This window comes from Dipodomys merriami, unplaced genomic scaffold (genome assembly GCF_024711535.1).
Source record: "Dipodomys merriami isolate MVZ:Mamm:240054 unplaced genomic scaffold, mDipMer1.0.p SCAF_10, whole genome shotgun sequence".
Taxonomy (NCBI): Eukaryota; Metazoa; Chordata; class Mammalia; order Rodentia; family Heteromyidae; genus Dipodomys; species Dipodomys merriami.
Window position 1 is genome coordinate 6,852,931 of NW_027202271.1, and position 22,020 is coordinate 6,874,950.

Below are 22,020 nucleotides of genomic sequence, written 5' to 3' on the forward strand. Positions count from 1 at the left end.
TATTTGAGGAGAGAAGAGAGAAACATTTAAGAGGGAGCCAGGAATGGCAGAGCTAAGGGCTCTCTCATACAGAGCATCGGGTAACTTGTAATCAGAAAAGAGAACTGATCAATTGTAAAGCAGACAAGCTTGATTTGGGCTTTATAGGCTTTACATGAGCAAGGATTGTATACAGATTCACTGTGGTCCAGTACAAGGCTCTATCTAATTGATATCAGAACACTGGTTCTTGGCAAAACTTCAGTGGTCTTGTGAATGAAAAGAAAAACAACAACAACAACAACTGTGCATTGTTTCTTCTCTGTAAAGGTAACACCCTCCATGTCCATTCTCAGAGCAATTGTGGGTTCTGAGTTCAAGCCCTGATACTGGCGTGTGTACATGTGTGCGCGCACACACACACACACACACACACACAGACTTAGTGCTCTTCAAAGAGCCTTATACATCCTAGACAATAGTGATTGACAGAGTCTCTTTAGAACCTTGTGCCAAAATTTTGTGGTTCTAAAATTTAAACCCAGTATTTAAAAATTATTATTTAAGGCTGGGAAGGTGGCTCAGTGGTAGAGTGCTTGCCTTGCCTGCATGAGGCCCTGGGTTCCATTATTCAGTACCACATAAGCAGATAAAGCCGGAAGTGGTGCTATGGTTCAAGTGGTAGAGCACTAGCCTTGAGCTGAAGAGCTGAGGGACAGTGCCTAGGCCCAGAGTTCAGGCCCCATGACTGACCAAAAAAAAAATTATTTATTACCATCTGGGTACTATAGGAATAGTATTTTAAAAAATCTATTTATTAGATAATTTCATTCCTTAATTTTATACTTGTAAAGTAGATTTATCAAACACTTAACTTAAAAGAATTTATTGTAAAGATGCTGTACAGAGGGGCTACAGTTACATGAGTAAGGCAATGAGTACATTACTTGTCATTCATTGTTACCCCTTCCCTTGTTGGTGTCCCACTATCCCTTCCCTCCCCCACCTCCCACACTCCACCCCCACCCCTCACCCAAAGTTGTAAAGTTTGTTTCCAATATACTGTCCTGTGGGTCTTGTTGGTGCATGGGTCATCCTGAGCCCTTGTTTCACCATTTTGAATTAACTTTTTTTAAATAAGTAATTTAATAAAATAAATCTGGACACTGTGGGAATAACATTTTTAAAAAATCTTTTTTATTGAAAAATTTCATTCTCTAATTTGATACTTTCAAAGTAGACTTTACCAAACATTTAACTTTATTTTTCAATGAGCAGTCAAACAAAACAAATGTACACTATGTAATTCTCTTTGATAACTGTAATGTACTAACATAGAAACAGACACTTCATTGTGCCTGGTATGGTCACATGTGGACAATAGATGAGCTTCTGCATACAATGACTGCTTTGTGGAGTGTTTATTAGCCCATGCTTTGGTGCAATTGAACTTGTCCTGGATTCAGTGTCTACAGAACTATGGCGAGTGAGCTCATTCATTGTCCTTTGAATACCATACTCTTAGTTGTCTTCAAAAATCTCAAGGGGCTATGTTCTTAGAACATTAGATGTTCTTCCCTTCTTTTACAAATTCCTTTTGTAGACATTGAAACATATAAAGAACCCCACTATTTCAAGTGGTGTCCACTTTATTTTTATATTATAACATATCTATTTTTTTTAATTTTTTTATTGTAAAGATACTATACAGAGGGTTACAGTTACATGAGTGAGGTAATGAGTACACTTCCTCTTGAACATTGTTACCCCCTCCATTGTTTTCCCCCTACCATCCCCTCCCTCCCTCCCTTCCCCAAGGTTCTTTTTTTTTTTTTTGATTGTGATTAAGTGATTACTTAATTTCCGGAAATTCACAGTATTGTGGAATAATGATGCTCATTTAAAGTCACAAGTTCATTCTAACTTTCCTGGAGCAAATTGTCTATCACAGTCTGTAATATATAACAGTGCTCATATGTTATATACCATATATGTGATCAGCAGCATGGGGATATTTAGTAGTGGTTCAACCAGATGAGTGGGAGTTCTTTGTTTCTTAAGTCCTGTTAGTTTTGTCATATCACCTAACATTTTGGATTCATCATCCACTCATCAGGGAGACCATGTACTGTTTGTCTCTTCGTTCTTGGCTTACCTCGCTCAACATGATTCCTTCTAGCTCCATCCATTTCCCTGCAAATGCCATTATTTTGTCATTTCTAATGGCTGCATAATATTCCATTGTGTATAGATACCACAATTTTTGGATCCATTCATCTTATAACATATCTATTGTAGGTGATAACATACCTATGGTAGGTGAGTTAGGGTTTGGCTTTTCTCATACTCTAGTGCTAGTATTAAGGAACATTACTCAAGTGTGGGCCTCAATTTGTGATTGTTTGCTGAACTTGAAAAAAAAGAGAACTCTGTGGTATAGCAAACTGTGTACCATTGTTAATTGTATTCTTGGGAGTTTTCAATAACTTTGAAAATTATTTTTTATTATTCTAAAATTGTATTGCAGTTGTTAAAGACGAAAAAAATTGAAATAATAATAATAGCATTAGAAACTATTTTTTTTTTTTTTGCCCAACTCCTTTTACTTTTGTTATTTTTTAGTAGTGTCACATGTATCTGTACCTGAGCTAGCCTGGACCACAATGATGATGATGATAATGATGATGATGATGATGATGATGATTTCTCTTTTTTAATGTTTTTTTTTATTTTTATTTGTGAACATACTGTACAGAGGGGTTACAATTACATGGGCAGGATAATGCGTACATTTCTTACCAAGCATTGCAGCCTCCTCCTTTTGTTTACCCTTTACATCCCTTCCCAGCCTCCCCCCTCCCCCCCAATCCCAATCCTTCTCCTTCCCCCCCTTCCCCCCCCCCCCCACACCGACGTTGTAAAGTTCGTTTTGGACATGACAACTTGTACTTCTCATTTGTAAAGATGATGTACAGAGAGGTTACAGTTACATAAGTCAGGTAATGAGTACATTTCCTTAACAATGTCATCTTTTCCCTCATTTTCTCCCAGTTTTTCCTTCATGATCCCCCCCCCCCTTACCCATGAGTTGTGTAGTTCAAATTCTCAACATAGTGTCTAGGGACCACAATTCTTCTATGGTATCACAAGCATGTATCACCAGACCCGTGTGTGTGTGTGTGTGTGTGTGTGTGTGTGTGTGTGTGTGTGTGTGTGTGTGTGTGTGTGTGTGTGTGTGTGTGTGTGTGTGTGTGTGTGTGTGTGTGTGTGTGTGTGTGTGTGTGTGTGTGTGTGTGTGCTGGTTCTGGGGCTTGAACTTGGCCTGGGTGCCTGTCCCTGAGCTTCTTTTGCTCAAGGCTAACACTGTACCACCTGAGCCACAGCTCTACTTCTGGCTTTTTTTTTTTTTGGTAGTTTTATTGGAGATAGGAGTCTCATGGACTTTTCTGCATGGGCTGGCTTCAAGCCATAATCCTCAGCTCTCAGTCTCCTGAGTAACTAGGATTACAGGCGTGAGCCACTGGCACACAGGTCAGATCTAGCTTTTTAAAAATAATTGGCTCAGACAGGGTCTCACTAAGTTTTTACCTGGGCTATCCGCAAGCTGTAATCTTACCATTCCATATTTTTGAAATAGCTAAGATCACAGGTTTGAACCATCACACATGCCATATTTTAAACTCTGCACTTTAAAGAAATTTAATACCTGACATGAAAATCAAAGGGTGTTTTATTTTCTGTATTCCTGAATAAAATAAATAAGAAATGAATTTACTAAAGAAGTAGACTCATTCAGTCTATTTCATGATTAAAAAGACCTGATATCCAGCCGTGTGCTGTTGACTCCCACCTGTAATTCTAGCTACTTAGGAGGCTGAGATTTGAGGATCACAGTTCAAAACCAGCCTGGACAGGAAAGTCTGTGTGTGAGACTCTTATCTTTAATTAACCAGGAAAAAGCCATAAATGGAGCTGTGGCTCAAGGTGGTAGAATACTAACCTTGAGCAAAAGAACCTCAGGGATAGCACCCAGTGCCTAGAACTGGCATGTGCCTGCACACACACGCACACACACACACACACACACACACACACACACACACACGAAACAAAAGTTGACATCCAGATACACTGTATGACAAACTATGTACTTGGAATGTGAAGTCTTGGATCTCTTCATTACTCTACTATATGTCATCTCCCTTGGTGGTTTTAACAATCAAGTATCTCCAAATATGGTGGAAATGGTGGTCGTAAGAATTGGAAAGGGTTTATTGAAACCCTACAGTAAGCTTACATTTCTAGTGTTCTCAACCATATGAATAAGCCAGGGCTATAATGTTTCTGATCAATTCCTACTAAGAACCATAAAGAGAAGAAAGTCTTATTCTTCCTCTTGTCATTGCTTCCTTACTCTTTGTTATCTTTATTCTCCACATTTGGTGATTAGTGCTTCAGATGCTCTGCTGTGGGAAAGGAAGAATGTACTGAAGGGAACTTTAACTACCTGTAATTTGGAAATTGGAAGCAGCCATCCTTCATACTCTGTGATCAGTAATTTTTTGGGTGCATTACTTATACAAAAATATTTTAGGAAGGCAGGAACAGGTGGATCGTGCCTACATTTCTAATTACTCAGAAGGCTGTGATAGGAAGATTGTAGTTTGATACCAGCCCAGACAGGAAGGTTTATAAGACTTTTCATCTCCAGTTAACTGGTAAAAAGACATAGGTAGAAGTGTGGCTCAGGTGCTATAGTACCAGCTTTGAGCAAAAGAAAACTATTTAAGGGAATGAGAATATTGTGCTGTAACCTATTTGCTGCCTGGTCTAATGGAAGATAGATTTTCTCTTTTCTTTTCTTTCTTTTTTTTTCTCAGTTATGAGGCTCGAAATCCAGGCCTGGGTGCTGTCCCTGAGATTTTCTGCTCAAGGCCAATGCTCTATCACTATCTACTACAGTTTCACTTCCAGCTTTCTGGTAGTTAATTGGAGATAAGAGTCTCACAGACTTTCCAGCCTGGACTGGCATTGAACCACAAACCTCAGAGCCTCAGGCTCCTGATTAGCTAGGATTACCAGCATGAGCCACCAGCACCTGGCCAGAGTTTCACATTTTTCAAACTCATGACTTAAAATTACTTTCTGTGTTAGATTTTTTTTTTAATCCCTTGGACAAGTGTCAAAAGAACTAGAAAAGTGAGACAGAGGCCAAGGTAGAAACTTGAATTTCCCGATGTTTCATGAAAGGAGGAAAAGTCCCTTGATGTAACAGCTTTGAGGGAATAATTACTTATTTTAGCCTCAAAGTTTCTTGTCCGTAAAGACAGGATGTCAGGAAATGGACCATGTAGCAGAGGCTGCTCACCTTATGGTGGTCATGAAGCAGAGAGAGAAAGGACTATGGGCTAGGTCCAAGTTTTAGAGGCATGGGCCCAGGGACACACTGCTTCTAGCTAGGTCTTATCTGCTAAAGTTTCCAGCACTTCCTAAAATAGCACCAGCAGCTGGGGACTCCATCTTCAATATATGAGCCTGTGAGAGTCATAATTCCAACCCTTACACTTGCTGTATAATATTCTTTTCTTTAATTTTTAAATTGCTATTATAAAGGTGATGTACAGAGGGGTTACAGGTTACATAAGTCAGGTCTTTTGGACAATGTCACCCATTCCCTCACTCTCTCCCAGTTTCTCCCTTTCATTCCCCACCTATAAGCTATAGAGTTCATTTTCCACAGTGTCCAATGAGTACCACTCCTGCATTTGTTCACCTTTTGTTCTTCCATTTCTGTGCCTCCCCTTATACTCCCAAAGACATATAAATGAACACACTGGACAAAAAGAAAAAAAAACAAAAACTGTGTAAAAGAAAAAGAAACTTGGCTCTTGTTTCCATTTCCTGGAGTTCATTTTCAATAAATATTATTTTGTATGATCAGATGCACATCGACATTGGTTGAATAATATTCTAATAGGAGAATACCGTGCATTACTACATAAATAATCTTGTTGGGAATCTACTTAAAATGTTTAATTATCTTGAATCATATAAAAGGGTTTCAATTTGACATGTCAGTTTTTTAGTACAGTGTGTCTTGAACAATGTTACCCCTTCCATCATTCTTCCCAGTCTCTCCCATGGGAAATTTATCTTGATGGCACCCTTTGCTTACCCACTTCTTCAGAAGCCAGACTAAATATGAATTGAAAATCTTACTACTCAGTAAGAAGAAACACTTAAGTATCTTCAATTTGCCTTTTTTTATTTAAAATAATCAAATATTTTAATTTTTATGCCAAAACATGTGCTTTTGTAGTTTGCTAACAAGCAGAAATATGAGGTAAGTATTTACCACTCTATTTAGTATGTATATAGAAAACTAGAAGTATCACAATGTAGTAAAATTAGGGCTTGATGTAGCCAAGGATTAAATGAGATAATAAATGCAAATATGCTCCCCCTTCTTTCTCTCTGTCTGACCAGTAATGTGCTATTTAGCTTAGAAGGAACATCTAAATTAGCCACCTTAATTTGATGCCAAGGGCAAGAAATGTTTTCTCTGTTGTATTATCTAGCTTGTTTCTAATTACTTCTGCCCTATTTTTATAAAGTGCCACTGTATGATCACATCAGTGATCGAGTATTTCTAATCATTTATATTTTTTAGCCTCTGGTATTATTAATATTTTACACAGTAGCTGATTTATATTTATGCACTCAATATCTCAAGTTCAAAACAATGTGTGTGTGTGTGTGTGTGTGTGTGTGTGTGTGTGTGTGTTGTGAGAATCTAATAAGGGAATTGAAGAGACATCTGATACTATTTTTAATTCTGAGTCATTTAATGAGCACCTATCATCTGAAAAGTCTTAAACCAAGAAATTCAGACAACTATTTTTTTTTTTTGAGGGGAGAGAACACACTTGTCCTGGAGCTTGGACTCAGGGCCTGAGAGCGGTTCCTGAACTTTTGCTCAAGTTAGCACTCTACCACTTGAGCCACAGCTCCACTTCCAGTTATTTGGGGGTAGTTAGTTGGAGATTAGAGTCTCACAGATTTTCTAATCCAGGCTAGCTTCAAACCATGATCCTCAGATTTCAGCCTCCTGAGTAGCTAGGATAACTAGAGTGAGCCTCCAACATCATCACCAGGCAACTTTTTAAAAGTACAATCAATTAGATTATAAATATAATAGGTTATCGTTCTCTAAACTTCCAGTTGTAATGTAGTCCATTATATCTGCTTTAAATCTATTTTCTGTCCATTCTGAAACATTTCTGAATACTCCATGAGATTTTGCACCTGACAAGCTATTAAAATTGTTTTTGTGAGCTTTATTTTATTATGAGAAATTTCTAATATGTATAGGACCAGAGAGAATGAATGCTTATACACCTGTAGTTTTACTAAACTATTTTTAAAATATGTAAGTCCATTTTGGCTATTTGCTCCAACTTAGACTCTCTTAAAACATGCTTTGAATTTTATTTTATTTCTTAGAAAGACAGTTGACTGGGGCTGGGAAGGTGGCTCAGTGGTAGAGCACTTGCCTTGCATGCTTGAGGCCCTGGGTTCGATTCCTCAGCACCACATAAGCAAAAAGAAAAAAGCTGGAAGTGGTGCTGTGGCTCAAGTGGTAGAGTGCCAGCCTTGAGCTGAAGAGCTGAGGGACAGCGCCCAGGCCCAGAGTTCAGGCCCCATGAACGGACCCCCCCCCCAAAGAAAAAAAAAAGAAAGAAAGATATTTGACTTTAAAGTAATCTGAAGAGCAAGTCATTTTTACTTCTGTTTTGTGGCAGTTGAAAACATGAGTATTTATTTAAAAATTATGTTATTGCCGAGCTCTAGTGACTCATGCCTGTAATACTAACTACTCAGGAGGGTGAGATCTGAGGATTAGTTTGAAGCAGCCTGGGCAGGAAAGTCAGTGAGACTCCTGACTCCAGCTAACTACCAAAAACAAAGCTGGAAGTAGAGCTGTGGTTCAGGTGGTAATGTGCTGGCTTAGAGCAAAAAAACAAAAATCAAAAACCAGGGACAGAGCTCAGACCCTGAGTTCAAGCCCCAGGGTTCAAGCACACACAAAAAATTATTTTATTAATACTATTTTTTCATCTTACCATTTTTTCCTAAGCTAGAATTCTCCCCTCACACACCCAGCCCCACCATTTCTTTGGATTTTTGAGGGCTGCTTTCCCCCAATGAATACTAATCAAATGTTAGTATTACACAGAGTCTGGCATGTTGTTTTTGAGCAGGCTGAATTTCTAAGCCTAATCAAAGGTTCAAATTAACCCAGGTTCTAATTTAAGCTGAATATCAATGCAGAAATTGCTGATTGCTCTCTGTTTCATTTTATTTTTTTTGCTAGTGTCACTTGTAGGATATATTCTGACTAGCAAAGGCATCATAAAACCTTCAGAATCCAGACTTAATTCACAGACTTAATTACATTCTCAGTTTCCAAAAGTAGGCATCTGTTAAACTTAAGCTAAATGTTATTTGCTTTCAGAAGAGTTAAGCAAGCTTCCCTCATCTTGGGCCCCAGGCCAGTGCCTTGATTTACTAATACTCCACCTATTCCTCTCTCCTTTACTAGCTGAACTCATGTGGCTGGCACTGGCTCCAAAATTTTACTGCCAGTTGGGAACTTGAGCAGATTCCCCTGCCCAGGGCTTCCTTCCTACCTTCAGGCTGTGACCTCTTTTCCACATTAACCTATGTCCCATTAATTATTTTGGTACTAACCCCCACCAGACAAGTTTAGCATTCTTTTGGACTGACAAGGAGTGAGTCTCTATCATTGGCTGGAGGCTCAACTTCCTAGGTTATTTTCCCCAGTAAACCTGTGCTGGTATTGAGCCATCTCTTTGACTATTGCCTTATTACCTTTTTTTTTTGGTGCTGGTCTTGGGGCTTGAACTCAGAGCATGGGACTGGGCCAGGACATTGACCCTGAACTTTTTTGTTCAAAGTCAGGGCACTCTACCACTTGAGCTACAGCTCCACCTCTGTTTTATTTTGGTAGTTAGTTGGAGATGGACTTTCCTGCCTGGGCTGGCTTTGAGTGATGATCTTCACATCTTAGCCTCCTGAGTATTTAGGATTACAGGTGTAAGCCACTAGTACCTACCTTGTCTATTGCCTTTCTGAAGCTAACAAATGTATTGTATACGTGTATTATGATTTTTCCTTCCGCATATACACAAATGGTCTCTTCTAAGTTAGCCAGATTACAAGTCCCAAAGGAAAAGAAATTGTCTTCCCTGTAAAGAAAGATTTATTATTATTATTCTGGAAAAAGTTCTGTGATGGCTGACTAATCATTCATTAGCTACTAATCAAGATGAAAGACATGGACTTGATGTATATATTGGAGAGCAGATTAGAATTTAGGATAATCTTAAGAATTCAGAAAACTGGTCAGAACTTATCCAAATGAAAAAAATCTACCTCAGGGTGATAAAGTTGCTGCAACATCTTAGATAAGTAATTTGTGTGATGATTAAAAAAAAACTGATCACGAGGTCAAAACAAAACAAAGCTAACACGAAATAAAATTACTCCCATAAAGTAGTATAACCATTTGATGAGTCTGAAGTTAGAAAGACATACATATCTAACTCTGCAGCAAACACTGAATGTGTTACCACAGGTAGCTAAGCTACCTGGGTCCTTGTGTTGGGAAAGAGAAGAATTCAGACAAGATAAGAACATACGTAAAAGTGATAAGACTATTTATTAGAAAAGAAATATGGCAGGGAAATGAAATGAAATATAGGGAGATTGTTCAGGCTGGGAAAAGCAAATGGAATGCTTCTAGAGGGGACATCAGAGGAAAGGCTGGTCAAAACAATTAGGCCAAAGGCATTTCCTCATTCCACAGATATTGGGAGGTACAGTCTTTTTTGACCGTTACCTTTCAAAAGGATAGCTTCAGGGTCTTGGCTTTGGGAGAGTTACAACTTGAAAGAAAAGAGCAACAATTACAGCTTCCTGTTTTCTAAAGTAAATGCTCTAAGCAAAGTGAAATTGAAGAAAGATATGCAGTCAGAAAGAAATTGGCTTAAAAAATTAAACTGAGGGGAACTCTAGATATGACTAGGTCACAAGGTGGTTGTATAGTTAATCACAGCCCTTATAATTCCATCCTTCCTTTGGTGATAGTCTATTTTATTTATTTATTAGTTGTGGGGTGTGAACTAAGGGCCTAGGTGCTGTCCCTGAGCTCTTTTGTTCAAGGCTAGCACTCTACCACTTTGAACCACAGCACCACTTCCAGTTTTCTGATGGTTGATTGAAGTTCAGAGTCTCATGGACTTTCCTTCCTGAGGCTGGAGTTGAACTGCAGTCCTCAGACTCAGCCTCCCGAGTAGCTAGGATTACAGGTGTGAGCCACTAGCACCTGGCCATAGTCTATTTTTATTTATTTATGTCTTTTGTGCTGGTACTGGGTTTTGAACTCAGGCCTGAGTGCTGTCACTTTACCACTTGAGCCATAGCTTTGTATCTGACTTTTTGTGGCTAATTGGAGATAAGAGTCTCACAGACTTTTCTGATGGGGCTGACTTCAAATCGTGATCCTCAGATCTCAGCCTCCTGAGATCTTTTCTTCCTGAGGCTGGAGTTGAACTGCAGTCCTCAGACTCAGCCTCCCGAGTAGCTAGGATTACAGGTGTGAGCCACTAGCACCTGGCCATAGTCTATTTTTATTTATTTATGTCTTTTGTGCTGGTACTGGGTTTTGAACTCAGGCCTGAGTGCTGTCACTTTACCACTTGAGCCACAGCTTTGTATCTGACTTTTTGTGGCTAATTGGAGATAAGAGTCTCACAGATTTTTCTGATGGGGCTGACTTCAAATCGTGATCCCCAGATCTCAGCCTCCTGAGTAGCTAGGATTGCATGTGTGAGCCATGTAATTTTAGGACACCCGGCCCCAAAATATATTTTGAACTATTGGATTCTTTAGGACCATGTGGCTTAATTTTCTAAAATTTGAGGATTCTCTTGTCATCTTTTGGTTTATGGCTTCAAACGATCTTTCCACTAAGATTAGAATATGCACTCTATTTGAAAGCCATTTGGTGAAGGATTTTATACTTATTAGGTCCTTTCTAAGATGTGCTATATATTTGGTATTGGGTCAATTGAGGATATCATTGATAAGACTTGGTAATGGATAAGTAGGAAGACTATCATAAAGAAGTCAAGAATAACTCTAGATCCTTGCTTTAGGGCTTGAACTAGAGTGTGAATGGTAACAGCATTTTCTGGCAAGGAGAAGATTCCTTAAGGAACTGGTTGGGGGAATGTGTCAATTTGAATATGCTAATTTTAAATATCTATTTGACTTCCATGAGGAGATGCCAGCTCAGAAGGAAGAGAGAATGAGTTTGGAGCTCTGTGGAATGGTAGCAAACTGATAGACTCAGGAGTTATATAAATGTCATTTATATAACCTAAGTTTAATGAGGTCAACGTGGCATAGTATTTCGATAAAGAAGAGGTCTAAAGCAGAGATCAGTAAAATCTTGAGTTTGGTTGATAGAGTCAAAAGAAAAAAAACTGTATTGGTGTTAAGGGGATTCATAAAGCCACATGCTTTTAAGAGTTGAAGCAATATAAAAAAAATGTGACTATTGTTTTTGATAGTTCCCAAAGTAAGTTCTTGCTTACTATGGCAAGAAGGAATAACAAGAACATGTATAACTTCTCCCAATTTTTGTTGGTAGAAAATTTAAAACATTATTTAGTCATGAAAGAATGAGTGAATGCATCCACACATTGATCAACTTCCTCCTGTGTACTGGTCACCAGAGATACAACAATAACAAGCAATATTTTGTGCCTCTGAGAGAAAGCAGACACAAGTTTGTGTCAGACAAATTAAAAAAAAATTGACAAGTCTTGTGCAATAGCTATCTCCAGTCTCTGGAGATGAGCATGGCTGGTTTTAAGACTGCAGAAGTTTCCAGAGAAAACTTGAGTCCTACAAGATACATCTGGGAAGAATGTCTGACAGCTTTCTAAGTTAACTGTTGGAGTAAAGGGCTTGATAGAATTGGGTAGCATATGCTTCTAAGACTTAGAGACAAATATTGTCTATTGGATATTGATGCTATTGGAGAATGGAGAGAATATCTCTGAGATAATAAGTGTGAATTTTTATTGCTAAGGGGATGGGCTTACTGAATGGGGATACTGAAATTCCTCCTATCCTTGTGTGGACTCTGCTACTCATCAATGTAAGAATGAAAATATTTTATGCCCACGTGGTCCCTTGACATAAGCTCCCAGGTACCCATCATCTTCTAAAAATATTACAGAATGTAAAGTTCCAGGAAGAACTCTAGATATTTAAAATTATTTGTATGTTCTCTCCATTAATCTTATGAAATCTTATTTGAAAGAAAGAGGCTATTTCAGGATCTGGAAAAAATTATGTTCAATAAAATAACTCAGAGAAACAAAGGATACATGTTTTCTCTCACATGTAGAAGTTAGATCTAAATTATAAATATACATGCATATATACACGAATGGATTAAAATATGGTATACTCGGGGAAGCATTCCGATGGTGTAATTCCTTTGAACAACGAGTATACAGTTTAACAAAATGGATACCAGGAAGCTAAAACGTATTGTGTGGGGAGGAGGTCAAAGCAGAATAAACCAGTGGAGAAAGGAAGGGTGAACAAATACATGTATATTCAGTATACACATGTGAAAAGGGAACCACATAAGGTGAGGGTATGAATGAGGTTGGGAAAGGAGGAGGAGGACAATGGAAAGGTTGACAATAATCAAGATGCTTTGCACTCATAAATGGGTTTGTTGAATTGAAACTCCTTTGTACAACTACTTAAAGACAATAATAATAATAATAATAATAATATAAGCTACTTTAGTTATTTGTTATAATTGAGTTGTTTTTCTTACTAGTCCTGCATTGTTCAGGTGTCCTGGTCATCTTGATTGATAGTATAAACTCTTGTCCCCTTTCAAACTAGCCAATCAAGTAAGATTGTGAACCAGAGTTCTGACCAATCAGAAATAGGGATAGCTACACACGAGGGATAAAACCTGGGGTGGACTGTGTGCTCATTCTTACAGTCAGTAGCACAGCCTTTTGCAGAAGTAAAATTTTGCTTTCTTGAGCTGGGGCCCTTATTTCTATGTGGCACCCCAGTATCTCAAGGCATTTCCAACATCAATACACCTGAACAAGCATGTTTTCACCAGAGACATTCCATATGTTATTAGAATATGACATATTGTGGAGGGGGTGGATGAGAAGAGAAATTTAGATGGTGGAAATATAATCATAAATACAGGAAATATTTTAGAAGTAGATTTTTATTTAATTTGGTGACTGATCCATTGGGACTGAGGTCAAACAAGGTTGTAACTGCTTACCCAAGCTGTAAGTCACTGTACTGACATCTCTGCTCTTCAGATAGGAATGCATAAATAGAAAAGCAGATGTCAGCTGGTAGGAGAGGTTTAATGAATAAGGTAAGTATTATGGGGTCTGCACGGAATCATTGAATAAAATGTCCAGCAGACAATTGAAGATAGGAATCTATACTTTCAAACAGATATTGAAAGTAGAGACAGGCTTGAGAAGCATGAATGAATAGTAATGAACATTCCAATTAAGTTAACATTTCTCAGAAAGAATTGGAAATGAAACAGAAAAGAAAATTTGATCAAGATTTTTTAAAATAATAAATTCAGGGATTTGATGTGCTTAGTTCAACATTCTTTTTTGTCATACAAAATCTTTTATAAAAGTATTTTAAGTAGCCGGGCACCAGTGGCTCACACCTATAATCCTAGCTACTCAAAAGGCTGAGATCTGAGAATCATGGTTCAAAGCCAGCCCGGACAGGAAAGTCCATGAGACTCTGATCTCCAATAAACCACCAGAAAACTGGAAGTGGCACTGTGGCTCAAGCAGTAGAGCACTTGCCTTGAGCTGAAGAGCGCAGGGACAGTGCCCAGAGTTCAAGCCCCATGACTGACAAAAAAAAAAGTGTTTTAAGAAACACCCTGTATAAAATGCTAGGAGTTGTATGTTTTAATGTAATTAATTAGTGTATCTGGAAATATAAATGTATTTTACAGAGCTTGTACTTTGGAAATTCCTAAGGGTCAAATAATATATGAGTAGGGAAAAAATACCATTTTTTCCTGATTATTCCTTAGTACTGGAATCATCTTATTTCTATTATCTATTCTTTAATGTTAATCAAATACTGCAAAAAATATAGCTATCAAACAGATACCATTTTCTTTTCTTATTTAGTTTTTTGTTTTCCTGCTAGGACTTAAACTTGCTAGGCAAGCATTCTTCCACTGAGCTAAATTCCCAACCCCTTTATTTACTTCTAAACAGTTTTTTCTTTTTTCTTTTTTTTTTTTTTGCCAGTCATGGGGCTTGAACTCTGGGCCTGGGTGCTGTCCCTCAGCTCTTCAGCTCAAGGCTAGCACTCTACCACTTGAGCCACAGCACCACTTCTGGCTTTTTTCTGCTTATATGGTGCTGAGGAATCGAACCCAAGGCCTCATGCATGCAAGGCAAGCACTCTACCACTGAGCCACCTTCCCAGCCCTAAACAGTTTTTTCTTAATCAGTTGACTCATTTAGTAAATTGTAAAGATAATTAATGGTTCTTCAATCTTTGAACTTGCACTCATAATGTGGTTTAATGTAAGAAATGGTTTTGTTATGTATGTGTATGTATTTGTAGGTAGGTGCATGCTAGTACTAGATCTTAAATGCAGGGTCTGGGGACTTTCCCTTAGCATTTTCACTCAAGGCTGGCACTCTACCAGTTGAGCTACACCTCTACATCTGGCATTTTGTTGATTAATTGGAGATAAGAGTCTTGGGATTTTTCTGCCTAGGCTAGCTTTGAAGTGGGATCCTCATATCTCAGCCTTCTAAGTAAGCAAGGATTATAGGCAGGAACCACTAGTTTCTGGTTTGATTGTAGTATGTTGATTTGTCAGCATATACTTCTGTAGACTGATGAAAAGAATTAAGAAAAAAATTCTTCCAGATACATGGGGATTGACCTTAAACTTTACTTCATATATATTTTTGTAACCTTTAATTTTTTCCCCTACATTTATGTAGCAGTTTACAATTTAAAATTACTTGTAAGCCAGGCACTGGTGGTTTAGGCCTGTAATCCTAGCTACTCAGGATGCTGAGATTTGAGGATTGCTGTTCAAAGCCTGTCTGGCTGGAAAGTCTGAGAAACTCTTATCTCTAAGTAAACACCAGAAAACAGAAAGTGGCATTGTGGCTCTAAGTGGTAGAGTACTAGCCTTGAGCAAAAGGGCTCAGGGTCAGGGCCTAGACCCTGAGTTTAAGCCCCAGGATGGACAAAAAACAACAAACAAACAACAACAACAAAAACCTTAGAGTTGTTGAGTACCAATAGCCCACATCTGTAATCCTAGCTTCTCAGGAGGCTGAGATTTGAGGATTGAAATCAGCCCGAGCATGCAAATCAAGAAAGATTATTACCTCCAAATAGCCTCCAACAGCTTGTAAGCTTAGGCCCAAGTAATAGAGCCCGACCTTGTGAAAAAAGCTAAGGGGCAACATTTAGACCCTGTGTTCAAGCCCCAGTTCCGGCAAGAAAATAAAATTATTTATAGTTATCGTGTACTTCTAACTACAATTCTGTGATAACAGTATTAATAATGCCACTGCAAGGAAAAGGAAATATCAGCTCCTAAGTAAATTTCCTGCATCTGAGGCCCAGGGGATCTTCAAGTGAGCTCCTGTCCCTCTAAATCTGGAGTACTTTGAGTAACCTCAAACTGCGTATTTGGGTTCAATCACTTGCTCTTTCAAAGCTTTTGCAAAGCATGCACTAATTATAGAAAATACTGGGGCATGTCTGACCGTCCTTCCTCCACCTCCCCCAACTACCATCTCTTTGTTAACCAGGCACAAGTTTGGGGCTAGTATGGAGTTGAAATGGTGTTGCGTTTGGGAAGGGGTTGGTTATAACAAAGGTTATTTTCATCTCTTCACAGTTCCTGGCTGATCACCGTGTTCCATGCCACAGAAGGGCCTGAATACTTCCTTCAAAGAAAAGACTGAAGCCAAGAATTAGCATTCTTCTGGGCTGAGCAGCCAGTGCACTCAGGTTGGCCTCTCATTTTTGCAGTAAGGTTTTCATTAGGTCAGCAGAAGGCCCCCTCCTTGGTTGGAATACAAAATGAGAAACTGTAGACAAGAAGAGCTTAAGCAGGAATTGACTGCACTGGGCCTGTTTGTCTACCTTAAAAAAAAAGTTTTAAATAATGAGAAACCTTCTGCTTTTGTGCAATCAAGGACTATTTATTTTGATTTTATGATACATAAGCATGTGTTATTTACATACTAGTTCATCTGCTCATGTGTAAACACAATCCATATATTACCTAATGACAAGACACATTCAGAAATCCATACTTAGGCAATATTTTATGTGTATGTGCTGGTCTTAGAGTTTAAACTTAATGCCTAGGCGCTGTCCCTAAGCTTTTTGCTCAAGGTTGGTGCTCTATCACTTGAATCACTGTTCCAATTCCAGCTTTTTGGTGGTTGACTGGAGATAAGAGCTCACAGACTTTACTAATTGTTCTGGCCTTGAACCTGGAACGTCGGATTTCAGCCTCCTGAGTAGTTAGGGTTATAGACACAGGCCAAATGAACGAGTGTGTGTGTGTGTGTGTGTGTGTGTGTGTGTGTGTGTGTGTGTGTGTGTGTGTGTGTGTGTGTGTGTGTGTGTGTGTGTGTGTGCTCGTGTGTGCTCGTGTGTGCTCTTGTTGGCACTCTATCACTTGAGCCATAATTTCACTTCTGGATATTTACTGATTAATTCGAGATAAGAATCTCATGGATTATTCTGAATAGGCTGGCTTCAAAGTTGAATTCCCAAATCTCAGCCTCTAGAGTTCTGGGCCACTGGTGGCTTGAGCCATCAGTTCTTAGCTCATTTGGTCTCTTGATGGGATTCATAGATACAATAAGCCTCAAGTTGCTACTGGCCATTACATGGCATATAATTTTACAATAAACTATTTTTCTATAAATAGGAATATACTCCAAAATAATGTGCAGGTATAATGTTATTTTTTTAACTTGGGCACAAGTAAAGGTTATGAATGAAATTGTTGTACAAATGAGTAACATAAGTCATTTATATTATTACTGTAGCATTCATAGCCTCAATACTAAAAAAAAAAAAAAGCACTCAAGGCAAGCATGAAAGTCACAACATTTATGAAACTTATTCACAGGAAAAGCAAATTTTGTGACAGGAGGTCCTCAGGCACTGGTGGCTTATGCCTGTAATTTAGTAATTTAGGAAACTGAGAGAGATCTGAGGATCAAGTTTCAAAGCCAGCCTGGGCAGAAAAGTCTGTGAGACTTTATCTCCAATTAAGCATCAAAAGCTGAAAGTGGAGCTGTGGCTCAGGTGATAGAAAGCCAGCCTTGAAAGAAGAAGCAAGGGACAGGGCCCAGGCCCTCAGTTCAAATTTCAGTACCAGAAAAAAATAAATAAACCCACCACCCACACCAGAAACCTTTATTTAAATGTATCATAGATTTTTACATTAATTTTAATGTTAGAGAATATTACATTAACATGTTAGTTATTTTTATTACTTGATTTTTATGTGTCTCCTTAAATTTTGCATCAGAGGCAAGTGCCTTATTCTGTTTTCACCCTTGTCCTTCTAGTCTGCAGTGTGGATACTTGTAGAACAATAATGTATTCTAATCTTTGAAGAAATACATCTAGTTCTGTATAAATTTCTCTTTTGGGGGGGTGATAGTGGTATTTGAACTCAGACCCTCCTGGTTACTAGGCAGGTGCTTTATTGTTTGTGTGCTGCCCTGCCGCTAGTTCTTAGTGCTTTAGTTCATTTTCAGATAGGCTCTCACAATTTTTGTGGCTCAGACAGTGATGTTCCTATCAACAACTGCATAGCAAGATTACAGACATGTACCATTACTATGCATAGCTCATTCTTTCTTTCCTTCCTTCCTTCTTTCCTTCCTTCCTTCTTTCCTTCTTTCTTTCTTTCTTTCTTTCTTTCCTTCTTTCTTTCCTTCTTTCTTTCCTTCTTTCTTTCTTTCTTTCTTTCTTTCTTTCTTTCTTTCTTTCTTTCTTTCTTTCTTTCTTTCTTTCTTTCTTTCTTTCTTTCTTTCTTTCTTTCTTTCTTTCGTGCTGCTTGAACTCAGGGCCTGGGTGCTGTTCCTGAGCTATCTTTGGCTTTTTTGGAAGATTATTGGAGTTTTTTGGAAGTTGATTGGAGGTTTTTGGAAGTCTCATAGACCTTCCTGCTCTGGCTGGTTTCAAATTGGGATGCTCAGAGCTCAGCCTCCTGAGTAGCTAGGCTTAAATTAGGTGAACTACTGGTGCCCAGCTAAGACCTTGTTCTTTGAGACAAGATATCACTACCTGTTTTAGCTGAGCTGGCCATGAACTGTGATCTCTTATCTGTGCCTCTCAAATAGCTGGGATTATAGGCACAAAGAACTGCCCCCAGAATATATTTCTTTAACACAACATTAATGATGTTTGCAGGTATATTCTTGCAAGGAAAGAAGATAACTATGTGGAAACGGGGTGGATGCAGGGACAAAAAACTAAGGGCATTAGGGCTATATGGTAGAATAGCAGGTTTCCTTTGCAGATATTAGTACACGTAATTCCCAGTGTATTTATAGGGTTTTAAGTTCATGTGAACATTTGGGATCTGGCCCACCTGGCCAGCTTCCACTGCTCTCTGCAGAAGAGTTGTGTTAGGTGTCTTTGTGCTGTGCTTGAGTGAATCTTGACTAGTACTAAAATTGACAAGGTTAGAGTTCTATGGCCTGAGTTATCCCAGACTTCTCCCTGACAAATTTACCAAATCCTCTTTTGTGTGAAGCAAACAATTGATACTAGCACCTCAAAGGAGGTAATCTGGAATAAGGAATCTTGGAGAATAAAGCAGCAGTCTTTATAACCTGGTCACTGTGGGTGCTCAGCTTTACTAAATCAGTCATCTGGGAAGAGAATAGCCCTGGGGCCCATTGCTCTATTCAGAACATTGTCAGAGCAAGCAATTAAAATTCCTTTGAGTCTTTTCTAAAGAACCAATTTAGGTGCGATATTATCTGGGCTTGGAAATAAAATTAATGCCAGAAAACTTAAATTTACACTACCATACATCTGTCTCAAACTTTTACTAAAATAGAGCCATTATGATTTATGAAATATATTTCATATTATAAAATTATAATTAAAATTATAAAATTAAAATTATAATTAAAATTCAAAACTATATGCGCATATAATTTTTCAGGGCTAAATCCTGGAAAATAATTTTTAAGGGTTGTATACGTAGCTTATGCAAATTTGCATATCAAATTTAATTGGAATTTTAGAGTTTAGATGTCATGAAAGGGGGAAGAGAAGGCTTAAGAGATAATGTAATTAATGAAAATATAATCACAAATATTACCAGCCATGTGTGGATAAAAAGGAAATGTTTGTAGATCATGCAAGAGACTGAGACTGGCTTGGCTTGATTAATTCCCTTTTAATTACTTGAGCTCTATTGGAGACTCAAAAGCATTTATTATATGCAAAATAATAACTTTGAAATATGAAACTCTTAAATTTCACTAGTGCAGTGAAACAGGCAGGGGCAGATACATTAAGAAACTAATGATGTGGAAACGTCTCTATCAGGGTTGCAATTTTAATTAATTGTTTTCCAATCCTGAGAGCTGAGTCTCACTTTGCTTATTGAATGAGAAACCACAGTGGATTTTCATCAGTTGATGAAATAGTTTGTGTACAAACTAGAAAAGCCTGCTCTAAAAACCTGGAAAGTGTGGGCACTGGTAGCTTATTCCTGTAATCCTTTGGCACTCAGAAGGCTGAGATCTGAGGATGGTGGTTCAAAGCTACTCCAGCCAGGAAAGTCTATGAGGCTTTTATTTCCAATTAACCAGTAAAAAGCCGAAAGTGGAGGTATGCCTGAAGTGGTAGAGTGCCATCCATGAGCAAAAAAAGCCAAATGAGAGTGAGAGGATCTAAATTTAAGCCTCGGTACTTGTTCAACAAACAAACAAAACAAACCCTGAAGAGAATCCCATAGGATCTCAGGATAAAGCTTGGAAACCTATGCTAATTCTAATAGGTAATCACAGTGGGAATAAATCTTGTATTGTATTAAAAAAAAAAAAGACTCATAGAACACTTGTTGAATTATTCAAAGTAAGTATTGGAGTGGGTTAAAAGTCTGCACCCAAGCCAGACTTCAATAGCTCATGCCTGTAATCCTAGCTACTCAGGAGGTTGAGATCTAAGGATTATGGTTCAAAACCAGTCCAGGTAGGAAAGTCTATGAGTCTCTTGTCGTCAATTAACCAACACAAAGCTAAAAATGGAGCTGTGGTTCAAGTGGTAGAGCATCAGTCTTGTGCAAAAATGCATAGGACAGTGCCCAGGCCTTGAGTTCAAGCCCTAATACCAGCACACACACCAAAAAAGAAAAAAAGAGAAAGAAAGAGGCCTCACTGAAAACCACTTTTCATAGCTCAAGACACAAAATCCATTTTACTTCAGCCTCTTGCCCTGCAGTCTTACCTTGAATAATCAATAGGTACTTTTCACACTACCTTTAAAATAATTTGCTGAAAAGCCTGATTTTTTATATTTATTTATTTACTTATTTTTTGTTGGTTATGGGGCTTGAACTCAGGGCCTAGGCACTGTTCTTAGCTTTTTCACTCAAGGCTAGTGTTTTTAATTAGAGATGAGTGTCTCACAGATTTTTCTTCCCCTGCTGGCTTTGATCTTTGTTTCTCAGATCTCATCCTCCTGACTAGCTAGGATTACAGGCCTGAGCCACCAGCAACCAGTGAAAAGCTGAATTTTTAACCTAAAACTAAGTCAATATCTAGGTTTATTTGTTTCTTTTCTAGGTTTTTATCCCCCATGTATTCTGTTGGGTATGGAGAGTTACATATTTAAAGGGGGATGGATTGTAGTTTAATCTGCTCAGACTTGGGAAACCTAAGACTATTTAATTAATCTGTGTTGATGCAGAAAGTCTTTAATTCAGGATTAAGAATGACATTAATAAGTGTGAAAGATTTGCTGCTTTGGAAGCAGGGGAGCTGTGGAAGTAGCCGAGCAGGTGGTCCCCTACAGTTTGTGGGTCACCTATAGCATAACCTAGTGTAAGTATTTACAAAATGATATGATGAAGATGCTATCTTGAATTTTTAAATTATCCCTGTCATTCTGAAGCAGGTGGTTGTTCCTGAGCTTTCTGCAATCATCTGTTCATTACACACACACACACACACACACACACACACACACACACACACACACACACACATCTTCTTAAATCTTTGCTTTATTTGTAAACTTAAGAAAGACAAAAGTACAAGAAGACCTGAGAGGAGAAAGATTTTGAGATGTAAATTTTGAGAAAGATTTTGAGGGGTAGAGGAAGGGAGAGATAAAAGGATTTACTTAATTAACCAAGGATGGCTTTGAACTGCATCCTTAGATCTTAGCTTCTTGAGTAGCTAGGATTACAGGCATGAGCCACCAAGCGGGGCACTCACTTTTAAACAGGACCTTTAATAATCCAAATGGTACTTTGGTGACTACTAAAAAGATGCTCCTTCTTTGGAGGCAGGGAGCCTTTTTTCTGCCAATGTGCATTTGGACATTTATAACACAATTTGAAAGCTTAGATTTGTAAACTTTCTGGTAAACGCTCCTACATACATTGTGTTTTGAGTCCTGCTTGTGGTCATGGTTGCCTTGCTAGTGGCAGACTAGATTTTAAAGATAGATTTACTTTTCATGGCTATGGTATCAACAATAAGCAATGAGACATCTATTTTCTTTGATTGAAGCAATCATACTCATTTGTCTGTCATCTTACACTGTGTTTCATATATGAGAGGTGGATTCCAGAATCAAATACTTAGAATTGGAATTTTA

At 38.2% G+C, this 22,020-nt stretch overlaps 1 protein-coding gene across 6 annotated transcripts in view; it reads left to right on the forward strand.

The window, feature by feature from the left end:
• The window catches only part of Cntn1 (contactin 1), a 297,750-nt gene that overhangs the window by 38,058 nt on the left and 237,672 nt on the right, over positions 1 to 22,020 (forward strand). For all 6 annotated transcript variants that reach the window (XM_070039080.1, XM_070039092.1, XM_070039094.1 and 3 more), the window contains exon 2: positions 16,043 to 16,155. The gene's annotated coding sequence lies outside the window, so the exon portion shown is untranslated. The remainder of the gene's footprint in view (positions 1 to 16,042; positions 16,156 to 22,020) is intronic.